Source organism: Coptis chinensis, chromosome 2 (assembly GCF_015680905.1).
Source record: "Coptis chinensis isolate HL-2020 chromosome 2, ASM1568090v1, whole genome shotgun sequence".
Taxonomy (NCBI): domain Eukaryota; kingdom Viridiplantae; phylum Streptophyta; class Magnoliopsida; order Ranunculales; family Ranunculaceae; genus Coptis; species Coptis chinensis.
This window is the reverse complement of record NC_141457.1, coordinates 69,848,105-69,860,408: the sequence shown is the minus strand read 5'-3', so window position 1 is coordinate 69,860,408 and position 12,304 is coordinate 69,848,105.

The following is a 12,304-nucleotide window of genomic DNA, read 5'->3' as shown; positions in this document are numbered from 1 at the left end:
CAAGCTCCTCCAGGTGTCAACAACGTTCCTGTACGACCACCCGCGAACTACAATTCCTATCGTCAAGGAAATCCTCCGCAATTCCAGCAAGGGCAAAGTAATTTTCCCAACAACGCAAATATAGGCTACCAAAACAACCGCAACCTTGTTCCCGCTAATCAAGGATATGGCTACCAAAATCAACCCGTGAATAATAATCGTGAACTAGTTCCTGCTGCTCCTCTGGTACAATCCACAGCCGATAAAACGGTTGAAACTTTCCTGACATACATGAATCAACAGAATCAAATCCTAGCTTCTATCCAACAGTCTTTTCAGCTGTTAGCTCAGGATAAAAGTCAAAAGGGCGTGTTCCCTGGCCAAGCAGTTCCAAACCCTAAGCCTACAAACACTGCCTTTGAACTCAACAATGCACCAAGATCTAGTAATCCAAGCCGGGGGTGAGGTAAATGCCATTACCACTCTCCGTTACGGCGAACCATCGACAATAATATACATATGCGGATGAGGAATCGGCCGAAAGCCACGACCGACGCGTCCTTCCAACTCCTACCTCGCAACCTATAGCGGACGAAGTTGTACCTTCCAAATCTACACCCACGTCCCTAGGAAAAGATACCACGATCCTTATCGCAATTCCGCCCAAAAGCTCCGTTCCTGCCCGTTTGGTAAAGAACAAACATGACGAACATTTTGATGAGATCGTGAAAACCTTCAAAATTTGACCATAAACTTACCTTTCCTAGATGCACTAAAGCATTTGCCCAAGCATGCCAAGTTTTTGAAGGACATGTGCACCACCAAACGGCGTCTGAATGTACCTCAACAAAGCGTTCCTCATCGGCGGTTTCCCTCGATTACCACTACCAATGGTGTGGTAAAGTCTGAGGACCAGTCGACCAACCGTACCATGCGTTGGCGACAAGTATACCGCTCTTGCACTTTTTAGACCTAGGTGCTAGTGTTAACCTACTTCCTACTACTTATTTAAGCGGTTAGGTCTTTATGAATTAAAACCTACCAATATGACTCTGCAACTAGCGGATCGGCTCCATCAAGTACCCAAAGGGCATAGTAGAAACGTTATAGTAAAGGTCCAAGATTTTTACTACTCGGTTGATTTTGTTATTCTAGATAATTGAAGTAGCACTCGTGACTCCATCCCTATCATCTTGGGGCGTCCTTTTCTTGCAACTGCCAACGCGCTTTCATAAATTGTCGGGGCGGTTCAATGACATTGTCTTTCGGGAACCTTTTCTCATTTAACTCAACGTGTTCAAATTAATGAAACGTTTTCCGATCCTATAATGGAGGGCGAGATTAGCTTGGTTGATAGTCTGGAACATGATTATTTCACAAACTCTTTTCCCCCAGACGAGATACATCAATTTCTTTCTTTTGATAATCCGGAGTTTGACAATGACTCGTACATAAAGGATGTCCATGCATTATTAGAGTCAGTACCACTATTTGACCTTAATGCTGCGTTGCAAACTGATTCAGAATAATCGGATTCACTTTTTTCCATTGAAGAGATGATCCCTCACGAATCCTTGATCCCCAATCCTCCAACTCCGGATTTAAAACCTCTACCCTCTGATTTGAAGTACGTGCATCTCAATCTCGATGGTAGTCACCCTATAATAATTTCTGCTCACTTGACTACCAACAAAGAGGCACGTTTGATTCATGTCATTCGCGAACACCGCTCCGCTATCGAATGGTCCTTAGATGATATCAAGGGAATAGAACCTAGCATATGCACGCATCGTATACATCTTGATGACGGCACAAAGACATCGCGAGAACCACAACGCCGCCTTAATCCCGCCATGAAGGAAGTAGTGAGAGAGGAAGTTTTACGTTTACTTGATGCGGGTATCATATACCCTATCTCTGATAGTGACTAGGTTAGTCCTATCCACGTTGTTCCCAAAAAGTCCGGCATTCAAGTTGTACAAAATGAAAATTGTGAGTGCATCTCCACTTGTATTCCTTTGAAATGGAGAATTTGCATTGACTATCGGAAACTTAATACCAGAACCCATAAAGATCACTTCCCTCTCCCATTCATTGACCATATGCTAGAACGTTTAGCCGGTCATGCTTACTACTGTTTTCTTGATGGCTATTCTAGATACTTCCAAATTGTCATCAATCCAGCCGATCAAGAAAAGACAACTTTCACATGTCCCTTTGGAACCTTTGCATACAAACGAATGTCTTTGTAATGCCCCATGCACTTTCCAACGCTGCATGCTTCACATTTTTAGTGATATGGTGGAACGTTATATGGAAGTCTTCATGGACGACTTTTCCATTTACGGAAATTCCTTTGACGACTGCTTATCCAACCTTTCTAAAGTATTAACGCGTTGCGAAGAAAAAATTTGGTACTCAATTGGGAGAAGTGTCATTTCATGGTTACCAAGGGACTTGTTCTAGGTCATATTGTTTCGGAAGACGGGATAGAGGTCGATAAATCTAAAATTGTTAAAATTGCTTCGCTACCTTTCCCGCGTCTGTTAAGATATCCGTGCCTTTTAGGCCACTGGTTTTACAGGAGATTCATTCAGGATTTTTCTAAAGTTGTTCGACCCTTAACCAATCTCCTTCTTAAGGATGCAGTATTAGACTTCAATTTCAATTGCAAACAAGCTTTTGATACTCTAAAAACCGCTCTGACTACCGCTCCTATCATTCAAACCCCTGATTGGTCTCAACCATTCGAACTGATGTGTGACGCTAGCGACTTTGCTATTGGCACCGTACTAGGCCAACGACATGACGACAAACCCATTGTCATTTACTACTCTAGTAAAACTCTAAACGACGCTCAACGTAATTATACCATAACTGAGAAAGAGTTCCTAGCTGTTGTCTATGCTTTGGATAAGTTTCGCCCCTACCTAGTTAGAACATCAACCATCGTATATATTGACCATGCCGCAATTCGGTACTTACTACCGCGAAAAGGGCGAAAACAACGATTGTTCCATTTGGATCCTTCTCTTACAAGAATTCACCCTGGAAATCAAAGACAAGAAAGGAACCGAAAATGTCGTAGCCGACCATTTATCAAGGCTGGTTGGTGACATCGATAATGATTCTGAAGCTATCGGTGATTCCTTCCCAGACGAATACTTGTACTCTATTTTCTCATTTCCATGGTACGCGGATATCGTTAACTACCTAGTTACTGAGTAAGTCCCCTCCTTTTGGTCATGTCCTGATCATAAAAAGTTCTTATCCACTGTGAAATATTATTTCTGGGATGAACCCTACCTCTTTAAGTATTGTTCCGACCAACTCATTCGTTATTTGCATTCCCGGTAGGAACACACCGACGTATTATCCTTTTGCCATGAACAATCTTGCGGAGGTCATTTCAGTGGAAAGAAAACCGCGGCCAAGGTGTTACAATGTGGTTTTTACTAGCCTACCCTTTTTCGCGATGCATGATAAACATAAAATGAATAGTTTTACCTACGAAATAAAGCGATGAAACTCTATACGAAAGTAAAACTATAAACTATCTTACGATGCTATATGTTTATCAAAGTTTCTACTCTCAATTCTATCGAAATAGAGTGGAGTAACAAATTCGTTCCACTCCTAGTGCTCTAGCATGGAATGTTTTCTAGTCTAATTAGTCGGTCTTAAGTCTAATGAGAGTTTTACGAGGGGGAATTATACTACGATGCAATATGAAAAGCAATATGTTGAATGTCACTACGAAATATATGGAAATACTAATGTTCTTGAATCTAGATAAAGAATTAGAGGGGAATTGAATCCACCTCGAATCCAACTTAATCACCTAGAATAGACTGTTGTAATCCAATTCTTACGTTCTTACGGTAATAATTTCTCGTTCTAATCCCTAATTAACATGGCATTTCTACCAATTATAACTAGCATGTGAGGTCGTCCACCCATTCTCATGGCGAAACACGACCTTCTAGAATGGAATAGACTCTACAACGCTTCTACACTATACAACTAAGTTTTCATCAAGGCTTCATCAACCCCTCTAATAGAGGTTTTAGCCTTGATTCATCAAACCATCATTTCCCATTGAAATTGAATACAACATATTACAAAGATTCTAACTTTATGAAATTTAACTAAACAATAATCGAAATCTAATTAATAACTAAGAATTGAATGATAACAAGAATTGAAATTAGATCTAATAAATTGTAAATGACAAAAATCGAAATTGACAAGAATAACTATTTTATTTATCTAATCAATAAAGAACAATGATATAAAGTTTTAATCTAAAACAGGGAATGAAATTCTAAAACTGAGATCTAAAACTAATTAATGGAGGCTACTAATCTAATTTCTAATCTAGGTCTAACTATCTACAATTAACAAAGAGTGAAGCTTTGGTTTTTATACATTCAGATCCAAAAATTGTGCATGGGCTTGGAGCCATGTTTTGGGCCAGAGAATCAGGCCCAAAACCCAATTCTTTCAGTCCAAAAAGGCCTATTCAGCTACAGTTGGCTTCAATAGACTTTCCGTCCACTTCTGATCCTCTGATTGGGTCAAGGTTTGGACCATTGGAAAGCTCTTTCCGAGCCGGTCGTTTTGACATAAGGTAGGTCCCATTCCGAGGTCTGAGTCCAAAGATACAGCCTTCAGAAGTTCTGCTGACTTGTGTGCTGTTTCTGCCCGCTTCGACTTTTCAGCTTTTGACCGGGCTTTAGAAAGGCTTTATCTTCTTGAATCTTGGCCTTTAATCATGGAACTCCTTAGCAACCAACCATTGCTCCTTTATCTAGCTAAAGTGGCACATTTCTGCACATAATGGACTTTGAAGCCTGAAATGCATAAAAACACGTAATCAGTATTAACTCTTATTTATTATTCACATAATTGGTCTAAAAGTATGATTATTAAGGGGTTAAAACTACAGTTTTGGGCTCTTATCAAACCATCCCCAAACAGCATTTTGCTTGTCCTCAAGCAAAGATGAGAAATTAGAATAAGTGACCAAAATGGAGTTCTATCTCTACTCGTTTATTTGAGTCGCGATTGCATTGACCATATCTGACAAGGCCTTAAAACCACTAGGAATTCCCTAGTGGGACGAGTTATAGTCTCGTGAGAGTTTTCCAGTGAAGGTACTCACAAACTTCATCTATACTACAACGACTAAGAAATAAAACTATTGTTTCCTTATTCATGCTCTAAATTAACTATACCTCTCACTAGCTATGAACAAGAATAACCAAGTCAAAAACCTAAGCTAATATATGCATAATAAGCAATCATCTACAATAAACATATATACAATGAGTACTACTATGAAATGCAATAGCAGGTCTGTTTCTTAAACTTGGAATATCGTCCTTAAGTAGGTTCTCACAATAATAGTCAAGATACAACACTCTGATTTTTCCACTCAAGTTTCGCTACTCTAGTGCGCAGTGGGCACACTTTATCTTACAATCTCAATGACACACAAGGAAGCCGGAGTCGATCAAACACATCTGCCACTTACTATCACACTAACCTATTCCTAATTGAGCTAGAGGTCTTTATTAGGTGTTTCAGGGATTAGGAGATGGTTTAAGAAGGAAAGAAATGGATATTCAAAAAGGACAAGTCTGAGATAAAAGAGTCTTCATATTATGTAACTAGAGAAAACCTTGTTATTTACTTTTGCTTCTACACTTTGTTTCCATCCTTAGCCATTTTTTTTTCTTTGGCTTTTGACTCCTTTTATTCTATTTTTTGGAGTTTTTATTTTATTTCTATTTTAATTTTTCTTTTCTTTGGATGGAAACTTCTTTTCTTTATTTCTGAAGCAACTAACTAATATTTGTTTACATAGGTTTTTCTCTTCTTCTTTCTTCCTCATTCTATTCTCAGACTTATTCTAAATTGGGTAGGTTGATTTTTTTTTTTTTTTTTTTTTTTTTTTTTTTTTTTTTTTTTTTTTTTTTTTTTTTTAAAGGATTTGTGGTTTATGAAAGGGCTAATGAAAGGCTCGATTGGGGCTTACTAGCGAAAAATATACTTAGGTCGGAATTTCTAGCTATATCGATCCAAAAAAGGCCTAAATTCTCTCTTAGGACATGGTATAGTGGTCAAGCAAGTGGACGTGTGATTTCTCTATTCGGAATATACTTCTCCCTTATGTCATTTCTCAAATGTTTCACTCATATAAGGCTTTAGGCTATATTCTCACAGGATTTGTAGAATAAGTACTCTAGCCTAGATTTCAGAAACTTACTGCCAAACAATCATAGATACTCATGTAATATATTTATAGATAGATGCAAAGATTATTACCTACATATTAACCTAAGTTTCTAAAAACTATTCTAATGCAAAAGCTACGTGAGACTTCTAGATTATTAAGAGCATAGAGAAAGAAACAATACCAATATTCCTAAGTGTATAGCATAAACTTTTTATTTTTATTTTTATTTTTATTTTTATTTTTATTTTTTTAAGATAAATAATACGTAATATACAACCTAATATGTGCTTAATATTTACATCGTGTTTCTATATCACCCCCAAATAATTTGGGGGAAGGGGGTTCATGAAACAATTCAATAGCACAATTAAATTATGTAACTAACTAATTTTTATAATTTTTAACATTTTATAAAAAAAAGTGCGTAATTTACATCCTAAAAGTGTCTAATTTTTGCAAATATTTCTATCCCACCCCCAAACAATCGAACGCTTTGTCCTCAAAGTGTAAAGAGATAAGGAAAGAATTTACCATAGAAACATGGCAAAAATTGGCAGTACCTGTAACATAAATATTGTAAAGATGATATGATAATATGAAGCACAATTAACCTGGTACGTACTAACTAACACAAACTCTACTGGAGTAAACATGTACTAATTTACCAGGGAGTCATTGTTAAAGTCGGAATTTCTGAAGGAAAGGAATTTGTTTATCTGTTTCTCTGGAAACATGTTTTTGAAGTAATCTTGAGCTAAGCTCTCGATCATGCTAACCTCTCCATTTGTAGATGAATCGGGATATTGTGTCCTCGTTTTGAAAACATTTACCTCAACAGAAAGATGGCCAAAGGACAAAGACATCGAACCATCGCGGCAGTTTATGAGCGCGTTGGTAGTAGCCAAGAAGGGACGCCCTAAAATGATAGGTACAGAGTCGTTAGTGACTTCTGTGTCGAGGATAACGAAGTTGGCTGGGTAGTAAAAATTTTGGACTTTAACCAGCACGTTTTCAACCACACCCTTAGGATACTCAATAAACCGATCGGCTAATTGCAATGTCATTTTAGTAGGTTGCATCTCCTCTAGACCTATTTGTTTATACAAATAAAAGGGGAGTAAGTTAACACTAGCCCCCGTCTAGTAAGCGGGTCGTCGTATGAGAATCTCCTAAGGTGCATTGTCTGATGGGGATCGACCGGGGTCCTTGTACTTAACAATTCCATTATTTTCGGATAAAGTTGGGAACCTGCTCGGTTAGAAAGGCGTCTTTAGGTATGTTGGTCTTACGCCTAGTAGTGCACAACTCCTTAAGAAACTTAAGCGTGGTTAGGTAGCTTTTTTATAGCTTCGAGAAAAGGAAGGTTTATCGTTAGATTTTTGAAAACGCGTTCCTAATCTCCTCAAAGTTAGTATCCCCGGTTAGCATGGCTAATTTCGAGGGAACGGTGGTTTAAGCTCTATATTTAGCGTATGGTTCGACTTGATGTATAACCTTGGCTTTACGTTTCTTAGGTTGTGGTTTAACCGGGTACCTCTACGGTGGTAGGTTCTTCGGTTTCTATTTTGGTATCTAGTTCGATATCCGGTGTAGGGAGTCTTGATGGGGTAACTATAGGCATAGTTACTTTGTTATCAACCACTCTTCCGCCGAGAGTGGTGATGACATTTAGCTCACCTACGGATGTAGTTTCCGCATACTAGTATTACCGTTTTACCTCAAAGGCCGTGTTTCTTTGTTCTAGGGTTGGGTATCGCTTGGCACGGAAACACGCCTTTTGGTTGGGCTTTCTCTTGGGCTAACTGTTGGTTTAAATTATTAACGGATTGTAGAATGTGTTGGTTAGATTGAGCCATGGTTTGGAAAAGTTGTTGGATCACTTGTATGAAGGTGTCAAGACGATCCGGTTGTGTGGGTGTAGTAGTCCGCGGGTGGTGTATTTGGAACTATCTCGCGTTGATTATTTATGGGCGGATTGTGATAGTTATTATTTACCGAACGATACCTCTATTAGCATTATAATTATTATAACTACATTGACCTTGTGCTTGACTTTGTCGAGGTTGCACTTGGTTGTTATAATTATTATAATTACCCGATCCCCGTCCTTGTTGTGGTGGAGCTTGGTTATAATTGTCGTTGGCCTAACATATTGATTATTGTACCACAGCAGGTGTGACTTGTTGGTTATTTCTCCAACCGAAGTTGGGATTTTGTCTCCAAAGGCGTTCGGTTCACTATTAATGGAACAAGAATGTTCATAGGCTATAGGGCCAGATTAAGTCGGGATGCTCGGGACTCCAACAGAAACTACATGGATTTGAATTTACATTCATTACGGGGATAGGCTTTTGTTGTACGAAATGGCCTCTACCTTTTTGTGAGGGATTCAATTAGAGTTTTAAGCTCGGGATCTGATTTAACCTCAAACATATCTTGGTAGCCTTAACTGTTGAAGAAGAACTAGCGGAGCCGGGAGTAATCGTCACTACCCCCATTATTATTACGCTTAGTCCGATCTTCTAAAATTTATATGCCTCACGAGGCTCCTTTACTTAGGAAACTACCCCCATTCATTATGTCTAGGACTTCTTTATGGTGGTGTAGAAGTCCTTTGAAAAAGGCAATTAAACTAACGTGTCTTTTGCTAGGTGATGGTGTTGACACTCTATAAGGAGATCGGTGAAACGATTCCAAGCCTCTCACGAAAATGATTCATGAGGATTCTCATCGAAAGAAGTGAATCTTGGAAAGCATTTCATCCGTTTTAGGGGGGGTAAAAATGTTCCATAAACAAATGAACAAGTTTGGCCCACGAGTCCACAGAATTAGGCTTGGGCGGTTAACCAAGACGCCTTATCGCTAAGGTGAAAGGGAATACCCTCAATTTAATTTGTTCCACACCAACCGTAGGATGGTGGAATGTTGTAAGGACTTGTTCAATCCTACGCATGTGTTGATAAGGTTTTTCATGGTCTAAACCATGAAAAACGGGTAACAAATTAAATATATTTGGGGGGATGCAGAAATCCCCAATTTGGTCTACTGCTAGAACGATGCAAGATTTAGGGCTATCGCTCGAGGCTTTATAAAAGTCAGAGAGAGGAGTCTCTCTTTCTTCAGCCATAATATCAGGTGGTGTGTGTGAAATAGTAGCTAGAGGTGTAGTGGGTGGGAAACTAGATAGACTTGTTTGTTGACGTTGTCGTGTAATTATGTTTGTTGTTTTTCTTCGACCAGACCTTTAATCTCATGCAAGACTAAGTCGAACTTAACTAAACATGCAACACTCCAAACAATTCGATATACTAGTAGAAAACCTCTAACCGGAGATCGAGGTGTAGAAGAAAGGAATACCTGATTAAGGTCCTTGCTTCGCTTATGAATAAGCGTCTTGTTTACTTTACGTGTTCATGTGTATAACAAGTTAGAACACTGAAAAACTTAAAAATTGAAGTTCAAACAAACCTGTAGAAATCCGAAAATTTTGCTTAGAGGCGCAGTGCGCCGCATAGAAGCGTGATCGCTCGTGTTCTAGTAACTTAGCGGGTTGCTTCGGTATGGGGGCGGTCGCTCTATGTTCCAATAACTTAGCGGTCGCTCTCGGTATATGGGCGCCGGGTCGCTCGTTGTTCAATAACTTTAGCGGGTCGCTCGGTATGAAGCGCCGTCGCGCGTGTAATTTTTCGCGGAACTTTTCAATCTGAAACGAACAACCACAGTATGAATCAAACAAGGGTGGGTAGGTGAAATGGGACTTAAAAATGACTAATTATACTATGAAAACAATGCTAAAGTGAAACTAAGATGGCAGCGGCGCCATTTGATAAATGTAAAATTGAATAGTTTACCTACGAAATGAACGATGAACTTAAAACGTAAGTAAACTAAAACTATTTACGTGTCTATATTTATCAAAGTTTCTACTCTCAATTCTATCGAAATAGAGTGGAGTAACAAATTCGTTCCACTCCTAGTGCTCTAGCATGGAATGTTTTCTAGTCTAATTAGTCGGTCTTAAGTCTAATGAGAGTTTTCTGGGGAATTATACTTCACGATGCAATATGAAAAGCAATATGTTGAATGTCACTACTGAAATATATGGAAATACTAATGTTCTTGAATCTAGATAAAGAATTAGAGGCTTAATTGAATCCACCTCGAATCCAACTTAATCACCTAGAATAGATCAAGTGTAATCCAATTCTTACGTTCTTACGGTAATAATTGCTCGTTCTAATCCCTAATTAACATGGCATTTCTACCAATTATAACTAGCATGTGAGGTCGTCCACCCATTCTCATGGCGAAACACGACCTTCTAGAATGGAATAGACTCTACAACGCTTCTACACTATGCAACTAAGTTTTCATCAAGGCTTCATCAACCCCTCTAATGGAGGTTTTAGCCTTGATTCATCAAACCATCATTTCCCATTGAAATTGAATACAACATATTACAAAGATTCTAACTTTATGAGATTTAACTAAACAATAATCGAAATCTAATTAATAACTAAGAATTGAATGATAACAAGAATTGAAATTAGATCTAATAAATTGTAAATGACAAAAATCGAAATTGACAAGAATAACTATTTTATTTATCTAATCAATAAAGAACAATGATATAAAGTTTTAATCTAAAACAGGGAATGAAATTCTAAAACTGAGATCTAAAACTAATTAATGGAGGCTACTAATCTAATTTCTAATCTAGGTCTAACTATCTACCATTAACAAAGAGTGAAGCTTTGGTTTTTATACATTCAGATCCAAAAATCGTGCATGGGCTTGGAGCCATGTTTTGGGCCAGAGAATCAGGCCCAAAACCCAATTCTTTCAGTCCAAAAAGGCCTATTCAGCTGCAGTTGGCTTCAATAGATTTTTCGTCCACTTCTGCTCCTCTGATTGGGTCAAGGTTTGGACCATTGGAAAGCTCTTTCCGAGCCAGTCGTTTTGACATAAGGTATGCCCCATTCCGAGGTCTGAGTCCAAAGATACGGCCTTCGGAAGTTCTGGCGAATTGTCTTTGTTTACGCCCAGCGTCGACTTTTCAGCTTTTGACCGGGCTTTAGAAATGCTTTATCTTCTTGAATCTTGGCCTTTAATCATGGAACTCCTTAGCAACTAACCATTGCTCCTTTATCTAGCTAAAGTGGCACATTTCTGCACATAATGGACTTTGAAGCCTGAAATGCATAAAAACACGTAATCAGTATTAACTCTTACTTATTATTCACATAATTGGTCTAAAAGTATGATTATTAAGGGGTTAAAACTACAGTTTTGGGCTCTTATCAATGCACACGAACATTTCATAGCTTGCATTCGTTGTCAGCACCTAGGTCGAATTACCAAACGAAATATGATGCCCCTAAATCCTATCTTGATTGTGGAAATTTTTGATATTTGGGGCATTGATTTTATGGGACCCTTCCCTATTTCTCAAGGTTTTCTATACATTTTAGTCGCTGTAGACTATGTGTCCAAATGGATTAAGGCACTCGCATGTCGCTCAAATGACCATAAGACTGTCGTGAGATTTGTAAAAGAAAACATTTTCTCTTGTTTTGGTGTTCCCAAAGCTATCATCAGTGATCGGGGTACACATTTTTGTAACAAAATTTTTGGGTTTTTAATGAAGAAATATGGAGTTACTCACAAGGTTGCTACTCCATACCACCCACAAATGAGTGGCCAAGTGGAAGTCTCCAACAGAGAGATAAAGTCTATTCTGGAGAAAACTGTCAACCCATCAAGAAAGGACTGGTCTCTCCGCTTATCGGATGCCTTGTGGGCATACCGAAAAACATTTAAGACACCTATAGGGATGTCTCCTTACCGCATTATTTTTGGAAAACCTTGTCATCTGCTAGTTAAACTTGAGCATCGTGCCCTTTGGGCCATCAAAAGCCTCAATTACAATATCATCGAGGCAGGCGAGAAGGGAAAACTGCAATTAAATGAGCTGGAGGAGATTCGGAGTTATGTTTATGATCTCTCGAAATCCTACAAAGCTAATATGAAAAGAGTGCACGACAAGCACATTTTGCGTAAGGATTTCAAAATTGGCCAAAAAGT